Consider the following 16270-nt stretch of genomic DNA (forward strand, 5'->3'; position numbering starts at 1 on the left):
AAGGACACTGCCAGCTCATCCGGGAAATGAGAGGGATGAGAGTCTGCTTCATTACCAACAGGGAAGCTCAGTGTCCCAGTGATTCAGGCGACACAAAAATATGCAAAAGCGTGCCTCACAAAGTCAAGCATGGACTTAGCCCCTGATCCAGCAATCCTGCCTCTAGGTACATGCCCCAGGGAGGAGAAAGCAGGGCCCCAACAGACAGCCGCCCACCAGTGTTCACAATCAGCTGGTGGGACCAAACCGCATGGCCACAGTAGACGAACAAACACAATGTGTCTCGTCCGTGCACCAGAACAGCATTCAGCCCCGAAGAAGGGTGGCATTCTGGCATGTGCCACCACGTGGACCAACCTCGACCACCTTGCGCTAGTGGAATAAGCGAGGCACAAAATGACAAGTGTTACATGATCCCACGCATAGGGGGGCACCTAGAATCGGCAAATCCAGACCCAGAAAGTAGAGGGATGCAGGGAGGGAACGGGATTACTGTTTCACGAGGACAGACCTCCTGTTTGGCGTGATAAAAAGTTCTGGAATGAAGAGTGGCTATGACCACACACCACTGTGACTCTGGAGAGACGGATGTTGACAGACAGACAGATAGCAGTTATTGTATTTGCCTTGATTTTAAGAAATTAATCTACCCTGCAATTCTTATTAGATGAACCAGCAGTAGTAAGAGTCTTCCACCATCCATTTAAATTAAAATCTTAACAAAACTTCTGACTTAACATTCTTTATTGGCTTTACAGAAACAAGTTCGAATAATTATATATATAAGCCAATGATGCCCGATTCATTATACAGAAGAGAACATGCGTCAGATGCTGAATTCTCATTCTTCTCGATGCCATTCGTGAGCTCTCCCACACAGGCCTCCCAAGGGCTTGTCAGTCACTCTGCTTTGAATGGAATCTAGACCTGCTCAGGCTTGCAGCAGGATTTCCATAAGTTACAGTACATGATTTCCTTCTAAACTTCTGGGGTGGTCAGCCGAGGTGTGATGTGAGTAATTCAAGTTCAGCCCTTTACTGTCCCTGGGGCTCCGGCTCTTTGAGCCAGCACACTGCGTAGGGCCAGAGGCCAGCCCCACCAGGCCGAGGTGCGTGGAGCAGTGGTCCCTGTGGAGAATGAGAGGGAGAGGGTGGCTCAGACGCCGGGTCTGGGCCGTCTTTGTGGCACTTCAGAGCCACCACGAAAGCCTTTAGTGAGCATGCCCACAATGGACAGCATCTCACTGAGCACCCAGCCCCCCCGCCCCCCGCCACTGAAGGCAGAAGAGGGGTGGCAGGTGCAAGGACGGACACTTGCTTTGCGGTCACACATTCTTAAATGTTAATTACAGCAAGATTTTCCTCTGACGGTACGACAGAAAAGTGTACTTCTAAAATAAGTACAGTTAAATTAAAGAGGTTACATTGAAAGAAAGAAATCCTTGGCCTGTGGCATAGGATTTGGAAGAAATCCACAGAGCGATCCCCAAGGGTCTGGATTCGGGGCACCTCTAAACTAGTGCGGGTGCCTCATTTTCTAGCAGCAGCTCGGAGCTCGGAGGGTGGAGAGGGGCACTGCCCAGCTGGGGCAGGCCCTGTGTGGGCAAGTCCTGGTCCTCACGTCTCCCCCGTCCACATCTGTGACGCGGGTTTTGTGACGGTGTCCCCGGGGCAGGTGGTGTGAGGATGACCTGCAACAATCCAGGTGAAAGGCGTGTGCCGCGCTGGCTCCCGGCAGATGCACGCTAAATGCCCACCGTTGGAAGTCAGGGCCCACAAAGGCAAGCCGCCCAGGACCCCTGGACGGTGATGATGAGAAAGCCACCAGTCAAATCCTGACTGCGGGACCGCCCACAAAAGCCCAGCCCAGGCCTCCTCAAACTGCAGGGGGCGTCCAACACAGTGGGCATCTGGGAAGTGTCACAGCCCAGAGGAGCCCGGGGCACGTGGTGACCAAATGCCATGCGGGGTCCTGGGCGGGAGACGGGAACAGGACCTCGGGCAGACACCAGTGCTATCCAAAGGAAGCATGGACTTCCGTGAGGGACCTGGCTGACAACACACAGCACTGGCCCCGGTCCGTCAACTGTAGGAAGCGTGCCCACGGGTGCAGGACGTGAGTGAGTGGGAAACTGGTGTGGGAAGCTGGGCTCGGGGTGCACGGAGCCCTAGGTAGCATCTTAGCAGTTTTTCCTCCATCGAAACTACTATAAAATAAACCATTACCAAAAAATTAGAAAAAAATTAAGTCTCTCTTTCCCCAGGTCACACATCTGGTGCAGAGCCCAGTGGTGGCTTGGACCCACGTGTCGGTGATCTGGAGTCACACTCGGTCCACATGGGCCCCGCTGAGTGTCACTATTCGGGACTCGGGGGGCCTGGAGGAGGGAACGCTGCCGAATGTGGCTCTTCTGGCTGTGGATCTGGGTCTGCCACGCTGTTAGGCGGAAGCACAGTGCAGAGAGGGGACGCCTGGAAACAGCAGTGGAAACAGCAACCCACGGGGGAACGGCACAGTGGGAAGACCCCGAGCCCGCCTGCTGCCACAGCACTGGAGAAAACCGCCTCGAGCAGGTCCCGGCAAGTCCGCTCCCCACACGCAGCAGCCCTGCCTGTGGCTGCTAAGAGGCAAGAGGACGGGTAAGTTGCTCCTGTCCGGGGTTTCTCAGCGACCCCTGCGTACTAGTGTGCACAACTCTACACAGGGGTGAAACGGTCTCTTACCTAACCACAGGAAAAAACGTTTAATGAAATTGCATGGAGCACTGTGTTTCTGAGGACCAATGCCCTCGTTGTCTTCTTTCTGTAAGATTTTCTCAAAGGCTTATCTCCGGCAACTGGGCACCCACCCCCTGCACCCAAGACTAGCCGGGATTCGGGGTGCGGGGACGGGAGGTGGCAGATGGGGGTGCCCACCTCAGCCTCTGTGGGGACTTGACGTTGAGGACACCTTCCCTGCAGAGTTTGGGCATTTCGTGGTGAGCACAAGCACCCCATTTTTGCTGACTTCAAAGCCTATATAAAAATTAAAGGCGGCTGCTGCTCCTGATAAAATAGCTGGTCTTTGGAGGCTATAAATATGACCTTCTCTCTCCGCGAGTCCTCACGGTTCACCTCCACACGGCGGCGTCAGGGGACTTCCGTCTCCGGCAGCTGCTCCCTGCCAAGGGCCTGGAATGTTCTCATTTGAAGCTCATTCCTTTGAAAACATCTCTGCCTATTTCGTCTCCTTTTACCTTTCCTTTTGATGAACCTGCACCTTCTCACAGACATGCCAATTTTTAGGGCACACTCTCGGGCAATTTTTAAGGCAATTTCTGCCTGAAGGGACTTTGATCTGCAGAACACATCCAATAAGAAGCCATTTTCATCAAATTTCTCATGAATTTTACTCAGTTTGAAAACAAACGCTGATTAAAAGGAATGGGGGGAGGGGAGCAGAAGATTCTAAGTAGTTTTTTTTTGTTTCATTTTGTTTTTTACTTTAAAGACAGATGCATTGAATATGCCCCAGGTCTGGTAATGTGATCTTATTATTTCAACATGATTTATGAAAACTAGAGTTTTCCCAGGGAGGGAACTTCATCCGATTGTTGGCGCAGAGGCTGTGAACAGGCCCCATTCTCCCTCAGCAATGCCCGGAGCACCAGACTCTCCCCAGGGTTTAGTGTGCAGGCTGTGGGCCCTGCACCCTGCCCTCCGCCCCTGCCTCGGAAGCCTGGGGCTTTGCCTCTCCCACTGTATGCAGTCTCAATGCCCTAGCACTGCTCCAGGGCTCAGGGGGGGTGTGGGATCCAAGCTGGGACAACCTCAGTGAGTCTCTCTCTCTCTCTCAGCAAGCCGCCCCCCCACCCCACCCCCAACAGCACAGTCTGACTACAGTCAGAACGACACAGGAGGAAAGGGACTGCTCGGAGTCCCACCAGGCGCACTCGGCTCAGGGCCGCGGCAGTCCGCCCTCCACGGACTGGCTCTCCAGGCCCCCCATTAAGCCCACAAAGCGCACCCCTGAGACCCCCTCTTCTGAGCCGGCGAACCCTCGGTGGCATCACACCCACATCGTCAGGCCGTGTGCCCGTCCCTCCTGGGAGGGCAGCTGGAAGGCCCCCCACACCTCAGGGCACCTCGTCTTCCTCCACTGCAGGGACAGGCTGCCTGCCTGCCCCTGGGGTACCCCAGTCACGGCACCACTGCAGGGCGGTGACAGAGCATGTGCTCTGGGCGGAGGGCTCCGATACTCACCACTGCCTGACCTTGGGCGAGGTTCCGAATCTTTCCAAGCCTCAGTTTCCTCACCTGTAAGATGCAGCTAATAAACACTGGCTTCTAGGGCAGGCGGCCCCGAGAGGGCGTTCCACAAACAGCAGCGAGAGGTCCTGTCCTTGTGATGGGAACTGGGAAACCTGCCTCCCCATGACCCCACTGTCCCACCACAGACATGAGAAGCCCAATCACACCCCGAAGCACGTGTCTGCCCTCACAACGGGACATGACTCCCGTGGAGAGCAGGAGGCTCCGGTGCCTGGGACATGGGTGGCACACTGATGGGGCGTCAGAAACAACAGCCCCAGCCTGGGAGCCCGGGCTGGACGCAGGAGGAGTTAGGGTCCCGAGGAGTTCCTGTCCGCCGGCAAAGAAGAAGACACAGAAGCCTCAGATGATAAACTTTGCCACTCTGGGCAGAAGTGGCTCCAGGGCCAAGCTCTCCCCACCCACGGGAGAGGCTCCGGGTGAAACCTTCATTGTTTGCCAGTGGGATTCCACAATTCCTGGACGGAGCACCGCCCCCCCCAAGAGCCTGCAGCTCCCTTCACCGAGCTCACAGATCCATGCACGCCCCGACGGAGCGGGCCTCCCATCCACCCCTGCAGCAGGTTCTGCCCGCCCCTGGTGGGACTCGGGCGCTGTTCTGGTTTCAGAGGCCGCCGCACATGTACAGCAGCCATGGGCAGAAATAAAAGAGGAAGCAGAAAATCTACGATTATGTTGATAGGCTTCAACATACCTCTCCCAGGAAATAAAAAAAGGAGCAAAGTGTCACAGGGGGAACAGAAGCTTTCTGCACTGTGATTAATAAACTTGACCTGATTCACAGGGATGCTGCACCCGACGACTGCAGAATCTGCCTACTCCTCAAACATACACGGAACCCTCACGTCGGCCGAAACGCAAGTGTGCGGCACGCAGCTAGGCTGTGCCAAGGAACAAGGCCATGGTCTGCAGTGAGAGAGAGGCCAAAACCGAGACACCCGCTGTCTGACCACCAGTCTCAAGAAATTACTACTGAGAAAGTGGGGCATTCTGAGGAGAGGAGCAGGAGGCAAAGGCAGCACGGAGTCAAAGAGAAAACAGGTGGGCAAGAGAGGAAGTCAGCAAAGTCAAAGGCTAGCACCTTGGGAGAAAACTGGTCGATCCCCACCAAGACTGATCTGGAAAAAGATACAAACGGCCGACAGCAGAAACGTAAGGGATGACGTCCCCAGTCCGGCGGTTGCACCCGGCAGGCGGCAAGCACCGGTACAGCGTGCGGCTCCGGACTGCCGAGTCAGGGGCACCCACCTCTTTTCCCCCAGCTGGCCAAAGGTAAAAATGACAACGGCCAACACAACAGTAGCTGTCTGGTGTGAATGAATCAAGATTATACACTTTTTTCCTCAGGTCAGTAAAAACTATTTTTTGGTGTGCCACAGACTTTTAGTTAGTTTCTATGTGCCGTGAGATGAAAAAGATTGAAAATCGCTGCTGTAGAGAATCTGCAGGCACTAAAAAATTAGCTAAAGAATATTATGAATAACTCTACCCTGTAAGTATAGAAATGGTCATGAACTTGAGAGTTTTCTAGAAAGCCACAACTTTCCAACATTGACAGAATAAGAAATAGCAATATGAATATCCAGTATCTTTTAAAACCAGTCTGGGTACAGAAAATTTTATTGGTAAAAATGCTCCAAGTGTGAAGGAAGAGAGGGTGTCAGTCGCACACAAGCCGTTCGAGCAAACACAGAAAGGGCACCCCTAACACTGTCGGGGGCCAGCCTGACCCGGGTGCCGAACGCTGGCCAGGGCTCTGCGATAGAGGGACCTGCGGCCGACCCCACTCATGAGCCCAGGTGCACAGTCCCGACCACAGCATCAGCGCATCTTCCAGTGACGTGTAGGGAGGATGACACACGTAACGCAATGTGGCCAAGCTGGGTTTGCTCTGGAAATGCCAAATGGGTTTACCATTGGAAAAAGAACCAACTTGCAAAACTGCAGGGACTTCTGGTACCAGCGACCTGGAGCAGTGCCAAGCCTCCCCAGTCCAGGGCACAGTCGCCTGGGAGCTGCCCTCCCTCAGGCGGCCACACACATGTGTGAAGGACCCCACAGCCTCCCTCCCAAGTGACCAGTGGGCCACAAATTCAGAGGCTCCCACAAACGCCTTGAATTTGGCAATTCACCAGGATTACTTGCAGACTGCAGGAAAGTGCTGAACTGGCCATTACCGCCATGCTCCAGCAGAAGGCTGCAAAGCAGGACCAATGGACGGGAGGACACGCAGAGTGGATGCTGGGAGAGGTCCGAGTGCAAACCTCCCGGTCACCCTCATCCCACAGCGTCCTGACAGCATCATGCCTTTCAAGCTGCAACGTGCGACCGCGCTCCAGAGTCTAGCCAATCTGGGGAGCTCGCCCAAGCCTTCGGCGGCCGGGATCCCTAGTGGGACTCGATCGCACACTGCCCACGTAAATAAGGAGTGAGTGAAGGTACAATAAAAATTCATTTTTCTTAATCTTAATTGATCTAATAGATAACAGTTTGTTTGAAGTAATAATAGCAACAGTGTATCAGTTTATTTATGCTGATACATATGTGACACATAATAGATGCGTATATGCTTATGCAGGCTTATATCTAAGTAAACTAAATGGTAACACTAATACAAGGAGGAGGAAAGGGAATGAATTATTTTGTCATTATGAGGCACTTGCACTGTGCCTGCAGCAATACAGTGTTACCTGCAAGTGGACTTGGACGACCTGTGAATGTATGTTGCAAACTCTAGGGAGATGATTAACCACAGACAGAAGTAAGTATGACTGATGTTGTAAGAAAGGAGAGAAAATGGAACCATATAAAATACTCAGTTAAAACCACGAAAGGAAGAACAGTAGGAGACAAAAATAGGAACAAAGAACAGGGATAATAAGTAGAAAACAGTCACAAGACAGAAGATATTAATCCAACTGTACCAACAATTACTTTGAACAACAATAGTCCAACTACACCAATTAGAAAACAGACTGTCAGAGTGGATCAGAAAGCAAGACCCAACATTATGCCGTTTGCAAGAAACCCACTTAGATATAAAGACACTTGAGATTAAAATTAAAAGTAAATGGATAAAGGAAAATATGCCATGCTAATACTAATTAACAGAAAGCAAGAGTAGCTATATTCATCTCAGACAGAGCAGACTTCAAAGCAGGAAAAGTTACCAGGGACAATGTAATGGTAAGACACTGAAAACTCTCCACCAAGACTGGAAACAAGGATAGTCATTATTTAAAATTGTTCTGGACGTTCTAACCAAGACAGTCAGCAATAAACACATAAATACAGTAATACCTGGGAAGGAAAAAGTAAAGCTCTCATATTTAATACCAATATATAGAAAATCCAAAAGAATACACCAACTCACAGAATTATTATGAGAACTCGGCATCACTGCTACATACGTGTCAATATGCAAAAGCAGTAACATTTTACACACCAGTGATGAGTAACTAGGAGTTGAAATGGAAAGAACTGATAATATTTATAACATCAGTAGAAATACTAAATATCTAGGAATAAATCTAAAAAGAGATGCAAAACACAGAGAATTACAAAAATTACAGAATATCTCAGAGAGCTTGATAAATGGAAGGGTGTATCGTGTTCATGAATAATAACCCTCATTATTGGAAAGGTATCAATTTTCCCTAACTGATGTATGGATTCTATCCCATCTCATCAAAATCCCAGTAGGTATCTTTTCTGAAACTGACAAGTTGGTTTAAAAGTGTATGTGGAAAAACAAGAGCAAAGGAACAGCCAAGGCGGGCCAGGAAAGATGCCGAAAACCAGAGGGTCACGGGACCGAAGGCAGAGTTCAGAAGCACGCCCACCGTGGGAACAGCCCGGGCCCCCACCTCAGCACTGTGGCACTCAGGACAGGTGGCTCTGCGGCATGTGGTTGACCTGTGCACTGTAGGGCGTTTAGGGACATTAGATGCCAGCAGTTACACACACACACACACACACACACGACAATAATAAATAATGTCCCCTGGAGGGGACAAAATACCCCCAGCTGGGAACTTGTGGAATAAACAAAGAGAACCCACAAAACTACACGGAAATGAGAAACAGACCCCACCTATCTGGTTTTTTGATTCATGATGACGGCAACATTGTCTCAGATAATAGACAAAACAGTTTCAAGTGACCTGTAGATCTAATTGTGAAAGGCAACGATTAAAACAAAGCATCTAGATACAATGTAAGAGAATATGTTCACCATCCTGGGTGAAAGATTCCTTCAACAGGACACGTAAGAGCACAACTCATGAAGGGGGAACGTGATACATCGGACTTTCTGGTGTCTGGGGGCCCCCAGGGTTGCAAAGGGTACATGGATCTCAGGAACGTTTCCTCCAAGTTGGCCACCAGCCAGTCCACAGGAACTAACAAGCCGACTTCTCAATGACTGGGCCTTGAACCCTATCCCACCTGTGTCTTTCACCCAGCAGATCCCAACTGAAGCCCCACTCCACACCGGGCACTGTGCCTGGCTCAGCACCAGGCTCTGGGGCTGCGGCAGGCCTGGCCCTCGCTCTCAGGGAGCAGACAACCCAGGCAAGAATGTGCCTGGAAACTACCACCCACCCCTTCACCTGAGGGGCCTGGGGAGCACGGGGCACAAAGCTGATCCAGCGCTTCAGCAAGGATAACAGCTTGTGACAGAGCAGGAAAGGGGGGCCCTTCTGGGTTTGTTTTCCAGAGACAGCATGCAGTCCACGTGGAAGGGTGTCAGCAGTGGGCAGCAGAGACTAAGAAGGAGCAGGGCCACCCCAGAGTTCTCCTAAATCTGCAGAATCTCTGTGCCCCGATAGAAGAGACCGCAGTGACTGGATTTCCCCCTGGCCCTCCAGGATCCTGCCTTGGAGTCCCATTTACTTCAGTTCAAAGAAGATAAAGAAACAGGCCATCTCTCCCAGCCCTACGTCTGGGTAAACAGTCTCCTGTATACCCCAGGGCGACACCACCTGTAACAGAGGAAGGCGCGTGGGGAGGGACACTGCCACTTCATTGGTTGGCATGGGAAACAGAGTGAGGGTGACCAGGAATACAGGTGGGCCTGGCGCATGTTCCCCAAAGGGCGAGCTCCATCTCACGGAGGTGCCACTCTGGGTTCTGCCTACCACTCACCAAGCATGGCACCCACTCTGCTGTCAGTCTGCAGGGCGCTCGGCCGGCCACCTCCAACCACTCCCCAGAGGCCCCCTTCCTGCTGGACACACATCCGCCCCCTGCTCAGAGGCTGCTCCAGAGCCAACGGGACAGAAACAGTCCAGCCTGCTCCCTGTGCTGCCTACAGACACCCCCGAAAATGGTCAGATGCAGCCCAGAGGTCATGAACTAAGGGCAGAGAAATGTCCCCTTTCATTATAGACTCAGCTCCACTTGCATCGGAGGTGCCTCTGAGGGCAGCTCCGCCCAGATCTGCAGCTGTCCCAGGGCCCCTGCCACGATGCCACGATGCCGCGATGCACTTCGGTGCCAGGCTGATAACAAAAAGACACCCTGTCACCTCCTTCTCGTGAAGATGAAATTGGGTGTGTGTGTAAGACATCAGCGTGTCAATCCACTCACCGAGTAAAGACCACCTTCCCAACGTAGGTGGACACCCCCCAATCCGTGGAGGGCCCGAATGTCACCACGGGGCGGCACACAGGTCGTCACCGCCCGAGCTGGGACGTCCATCTTCCCCTGCCCTTGGACGTCACGCTCCCGGTTCTCAGGCCCTCAGACTCGGGCTGACCCACCCCTCTGGCCTTCTTGGTCCTGCAGCTTGCAGACAGCAGGTGGCGGTGGGACTTTTTGGCCTCCACAATGCAGGAGCCGGTTCCTACAACAGTCTTATACATATACATACATACATGCATGCCTATGTGCACATACATGTATCTCCTATTGGTTCACTTTCTCTGGAGAAACAGAACAGCCCTGACTAATACACTGGGCTATTCATTAGGAAGATCTAAATAAATCCCCTGCCCTACTTCCCTTTTCCTTGAAAAGTCAAAATGCATATTCATTAAAATGAGGTTCTCTGCGCGTCCCCCACTGTGATACTGTCAGGGGGATTTATCTGCACTTCCTGATGGCTGAATAAGCCCTGGGTTTTGCATAGCTTCCTCGAGGAAGACCCGAATGCTCATGCAATTCAAATCACCAGTCTGCGGTCTGTAATTTCAGTGACAACCGTCCCCCTCGCCCAGAGTGTGTGCCACCAATCAAACACTGCCGCACGGGGCTAAAGGACAGGAAGATGAACCTCCAAAGCGGCAGTTTAGGGAGCCCTAGAGCAGCAGACTTCAGACAGAACGCAGAGGGTCTTCTTGGCTGAGGCCACATTAACCCACTCCCCAGGCGCAAGGTCATGTAGAGAAGAGAGAGTTGTCGTAACAAAAACACACCACTCGGGGACTGTCAGCACAGGAGCGCTACTGAAACATCCGCGCCCTTACCGCCTTGGCCGCGGCACCACGCACGTCTACGTCGGCCAGCTCCTTCCATCTGCGCCGTAGCCCCTGAGAGGACAAGACCAATTGGTTTGAAAGGAAGTGTGAAAATCTCACAAACGATGCGGCATTTTACAAAGCAGATAACCGTGATTTTGGAAAACACAGTCTCATGTGGGGGCCTTAGCAGAGGAAGACAAGGCAGAGCCAAGAAATGAAAAGGAAATTTACAAGGATGACGACAACACAGACGTTTTAAAACAAAAATTATTTGACTCTAGAAATGTTCTTGGCAGAGTGCTTATAGCAACTTTATTTATAATGGGCAATTAAAACCCCCCAAATGTCTGTCCCGGGGAGAATGGGTAAGCAAACTGTGGTGCATTCAGAGCACGGAGCAGCACAGAGTGTAAGAAAGCGCGAACTGCCAAGAACAGCAGCCTGAATGAACAGCAGGGTTAGGTTGAGAGAAAAGCCAGGCGCAAAAGCTGCTTCCACTTCCATGAAGTCCAAGGGCAGCGAGCACTAATCCATGGAAGGGAAGTCCTCTCGCTGTGGGGAGTTACTGACCAAAGCAGCGCGGGGAAGACTCTGGACCTGGGCGGAGCCAACACGGTTCCACACACATGTACGAGTTCATGGAGCGGAAAACTGAAGGCGTGCACACTGCACTGTAAGTCACAGCTCAGGAGCACATGTAAGGAGTGTTCTCGCACCGCCGAGGCAGGCCTTGCATGACTCTGCAGGAACGGCCCCTTCCTGATGATAGTCGTGGGAAAGGGCCGGTAGCAGGCGCACTATGGCGCCGTGGCCCAGCTGTATTTGGAAGAGCGTGCAAAACAGCGGCACTCGCCAGCTCCAGAGGGACAAATGCTGTCTGATTCCAGCCAGCGTTTAGTTTGGGGGTGTCTGTGTGAGGTACTAAACTAGAAAATTCCTAGAGACAAGGTAGAACGGTGGGTGCCAGGGGCTGGGGGAGGGGCATGGGGAGTTAGTGTTTAGAGGGTGCGGAGTTTCCGTTTAGGAAGATGAAATGCTCTGGAGCCGGGTTGGGTGACGGCGGTGCGACGCTGTGAGTGTACTTAATGCCACGGGACTGTGCATAGAAAACGGTGGTAGCGGTAAATTTTGTGTGATGTGCATTTTACCATAATTTCAAATGTTGGAAAAGAATCAAGACATTCTTTATTTGAAAATGAACTCATAACTGTGATTATTTTCTAAATAGAAAATATAACTTAAACCTATAATTTTCATGTCATCATTGGAAGACAAGGTTAAAATAAAGTGTTTTTGTCACTCAGTAACAAAAGTTCAGAACCCACTGTAAGTGGAGTCACTGATGAGGCCTTTCACCAGGGCTAATTAGGTACCCCTGGGTCACGACCTACAGGGGCAGGAGCCAGAGTCTGAGGGTTCTGCCGGGGTTTAATTCAAATGCATTTTTCTTAAAATGTACTTTACCTCTTCCCCCAACATCCTGTGTAGTGAAGAGCAACATGCATGCTTAACTGTGATACATGCAAACTCATAGCCCAGGTTAGACCGTGCTCCTGCAGACCTTGCAGCAAAGTTCCCCTGTGACTTTTCTGGAACATTTACTCTCCTGGAATGCGTTTCACCGGTTCAGAAGGCTGTGGCTCAGCATCGCCCATTTAAAAATGCAATGACTTTGCCTTCTGCTCACATAAAACCATCCAAGCGAGCACGCCGGGAAGTCCATGCGTGCCCCTGTGCCCCACAAGACCTGGGAGCCCCGCTGCAGGGAAGTCCCTCGTCCCCCTCCAGCAGCGATGCTCAAAACCTCAACCTGAGCTGGCATCCACGGGGCTGCCCCTCTGCATTGGCCCCCCTTCTGAGCTCACCGTTTTCATGATCTCATTTAAATCCTCAGAACCAACTCCCAATGCATAATGCTGGCGATAAACCGCCGCTGGGATATTTAGGCCTTGCAATTGGACAGTGTTTCCTGAAACGACATGTGGGCCGCTCCTGGCCATGGTCGGCAAGGCTGGCTGCACGGGCTGCCACCTGCACCGGCTGCCACCTGCACAGCCGCACAGGCCTCACCTGGCCCCGCTCTGCTGGCACCGTCTGGACACTCAGAGCTTTGGAGCCAGGGCGCGCGTCTGAGTTTGCACTGGTCCCCCGGGTTGCTGATTCCTCCTGCTCTCGTTTCAATAAGACATTGCCAGGTGAAGCTTCGAAAGCGTTCACGACTCACACCTAGGTACCTGTGTGGAGCCACATAGTCTTCGGGCACCAGAGCAAAGTGCAAAGGTCCACCGGACACGGAGGGCGACCCAGGGCTCACGTGCCCTCCACGACTTCCGGGGCAGGGCCAGCAGCGCATCCACCATCGCTCCGCAGTGCCCCAGCGTCCAGTCCCCGCGGAGCCTGTGGGGGCCAGCAATCCTGGGGCGTGCATTCAGGGCGGCCCAGGAGGATGAGGTCATCGAGCGGACGCGGCCCCCGCTGACCCTCCGGCCGACCCTCCAGTGGGGGAGCGCGCAGCGCTGGCCTCCCCAGAACAGGGGTGCCCCATACTGTCTCTTCAAGGGGGAGCCGGTTCCAGCGTCCGCCTTGAGAGCGCAGGGTGCTGTGGACGCCAGGGCGAGGTGCCCGGCCCACCCCTGGAGGCCTCTCTGTAACCTGTGGGGTCCTAGTGGGTGGGGTGGGGACCTACTGCTCCACAGCCCCCGGACAAGCCAGCCGTGCACGTTTCCTTGTTGGTTAAACCCATGCGCACGCCCCTGGAAACAGGGGGCGCTCAGCCTCACCCGGAGCAAGCTCGAAATTCTCGCGGGAACTCCCGGGACCTGGTGAGAACCAGGAAGCTCCGCCCCGGCCCCCTGACAGAGCGCTGTGGTAGCCAATCAGTTCAGCTCATTCTTGGACACACGGCCCAGCACCAGCCTCCTCCTCGTGGGACGCTGGATCTGTTTTTCCCTCCTCGTGCTGCAGCGCTGAAGATGCTACCGGCTTTATCTGTGTTGTCCCGAAGACCTAGAGCAGGCCTCAGGATGACACCAATGGGAGCAGTGGCCGTGGGGACGATGGGCTGCTGCTGAGCCATCAAATACTGGGCGAATGGCTGCTGCCCGAGGCCCCGAGTTTCCCGCACTTCGAAGACCAATTAATTAGTTATCTCATTTCTTTTACACTAATGACATGTGAAGTAATATTTTGGACATATTAGGCTAACAAAATATATTATTAAAATGAATTTCACCTCTGTTTCTATGGGGCTTTTAGAAAAATTTAAACTACACATGTGGCTCCTTATATGTTTATTGTAAAGCACCACTGTAGATAAACAATGAGTAATGGCAACATTTAGGGTGACCATTGGAGATTTTTATCCAACCAGGACCCTCTTGGCATGGCAAGTGGGCACTCGATAATTGAACTGGAACAGGAGGTATAAACCAGGACAAATGCTTACCTTGATACTAAATCAATAAATTTGATTGTGCACTTGTGACAGATCACTCTGGTAACTTCAACTGCCTTTTAAGGGGTGCGGGCCAGGGGGGAAGGGGTGCCATTCTGCTCCCTGGATCTGGATGGGTCAGGTGTGTGGTCTCGGGGCGGGGGGGACGTGGCAGGCGATGGCAGTGCTGCCAGCGTTTGCAGTTCCTGGACAAACCTGGGGAAGGGGCGAGAAATGTGGGGTGGCTCAGGGGAGCCCTCTGGTGAAGGGTAGGGGTGGTCACAGGCAATATTACCTCCTATTTCAGTAGAAGTTGTTGAATTTTTAACCTCATTCCAATGCAATTCTTCCCAGCATTCTCACCACTTGCAACTCTAGTTTTTAAAAAAAGTTTGCTATATTCACATTATGTGTGCATAGGATCAATTTATAGAACTGGTAAAGTTAATTTTTTCCATCTGGCTCAAAACAGCCCACATTCAAGAAAGCCACCCCCAAGACGGAATGGCAGCCACCTGCTGACCTCTCCCCACCCACCGGGGGTCAGGAGCATTTTTTTCTTTTACAGAGTAAGTGATGCAGGCTGCTCCTGACCTTGCCTACCTTTCAGTGGACTAGGAGGTCCTGGTCAATGCCAGGAATATAATAGCAAAAGAGCAGTAATAATTGCAAAATAATACTCTGAGAATTATTTGGTAATTTCCAGCTACAGTAGCTCTTCCTCCAGAAATGCTTAAGGCTGGCGTTTATTTGGCTCTGGAGAGCACACTCCTTATTAGGGCAAAGGGAAAAGGAAAACAATAACACCCAAAAGGATGCAGAAAATGAAAAGCCACGAGCTTCTCCCAGTGTAGAGAACACAATTTCTCTCTGCTGGTCCGAAGACAATTAGGCTATACTGACTACTCTGTGAACAGCCGCTGTGGACCTGCATGTTTTACCCCCCTCATTACGACATCAGCGTGTGCTGCCAAAAATGGCCAATTCTGTAGCCGAGAATCTTTCCCCAGGGAAGCATCGGGGCCTCGTTGCTGCAGAAAATGCTTTAGAAACAGCATTGTGCTTCCTTCTGGCTTCCTCAGGCCTCTGCTCAAGATGTGACCTGAGCTGATTCTCACAGAATCCATATAAAGAACGCTTTTACTTAATCTAGTCCAAATTCCTACTGCCTTGTTTAAAAGCTATGTCCCCGAGGGGTTGCACAGGCCATCGTCTCTCCTCTCCGTGCACCTAGAAATCCACTGTTTAATGCTAACCAGCCATGAACCTCAGTAACGACATCTAGGGACCCACGTTACGTCTCAGACTCTGCTGTGCAGCCTACATGCAGGTTTCCATTTTATCTTCGTAATAACACTGTCAGGTAGGTATTTTTTATTATCTTCATTTTACACATGAGGAATGGAGGCACAGAGAAGGTAGGTAACTGCCTTTCCAAAATGGAAAAGTGGATGGGAAGAAAAGCCCGCTTTCCTGGCTCCTGAGTGCCTGCTCATAACCCACCCTGGTCCACTTCCCAGCCAAGTCCCTGGTGTTCATTACCTGTAAATCCACTTGGATATTCACTTGTTCATTCATTGCCTCCCCTTTGACTAGGTGCTATCAGGGAGAGCAACGTGAATGAAATCAGCCCCCGTGTTTCGAGGGACTCACCATCTGGCCGGGAATCATTTCGGCATGTAAAGGATCAAACCCTCATTTGTTTATTTTTCTGAATGTGAAAACCTTTTCCTACCGAGTCTACCCATATTAGGGTTTTGTGTCTCATTTATTTGTTTGCTCTGAGCTTGGAGGCAGAAAGGCCTGCAATCACTGACTGTAATTTTTTCCATTGTTTTATTTCCTCTCTATTATGTTTTGGATTCGGGACCCACTTTTCGGAAATGTCTTCCATTTGCATCTGTCACCGCAAATATGCAAGTCCCAAACCAGTGGGGAAGTCAAAACCTGTTATTTGACATCAGTGTTTTACTGACTGATAACTTTATGTTGGCAAGTGTGTGTAGAACAGACATTCTGAAGAAGCAATTCAGGCTAACATGAGTTTTATTTAGCCTACACGGTGG

Source organism: Desmodus rotundus, chromosome 6 (genome assembly GCF_022682495.2).
Source record: "Desmodus rotundus isolate HL8 chromosome 6, HLdesRot8A.1, whole genome shotgun sequence".
Classification (NCBI taxonomy): Eukaryota; Metazoa; Chordata; class Mammalia; order Chiroptera; family Phyllostomidae; genus Desmodus; species Desmodus rotundus.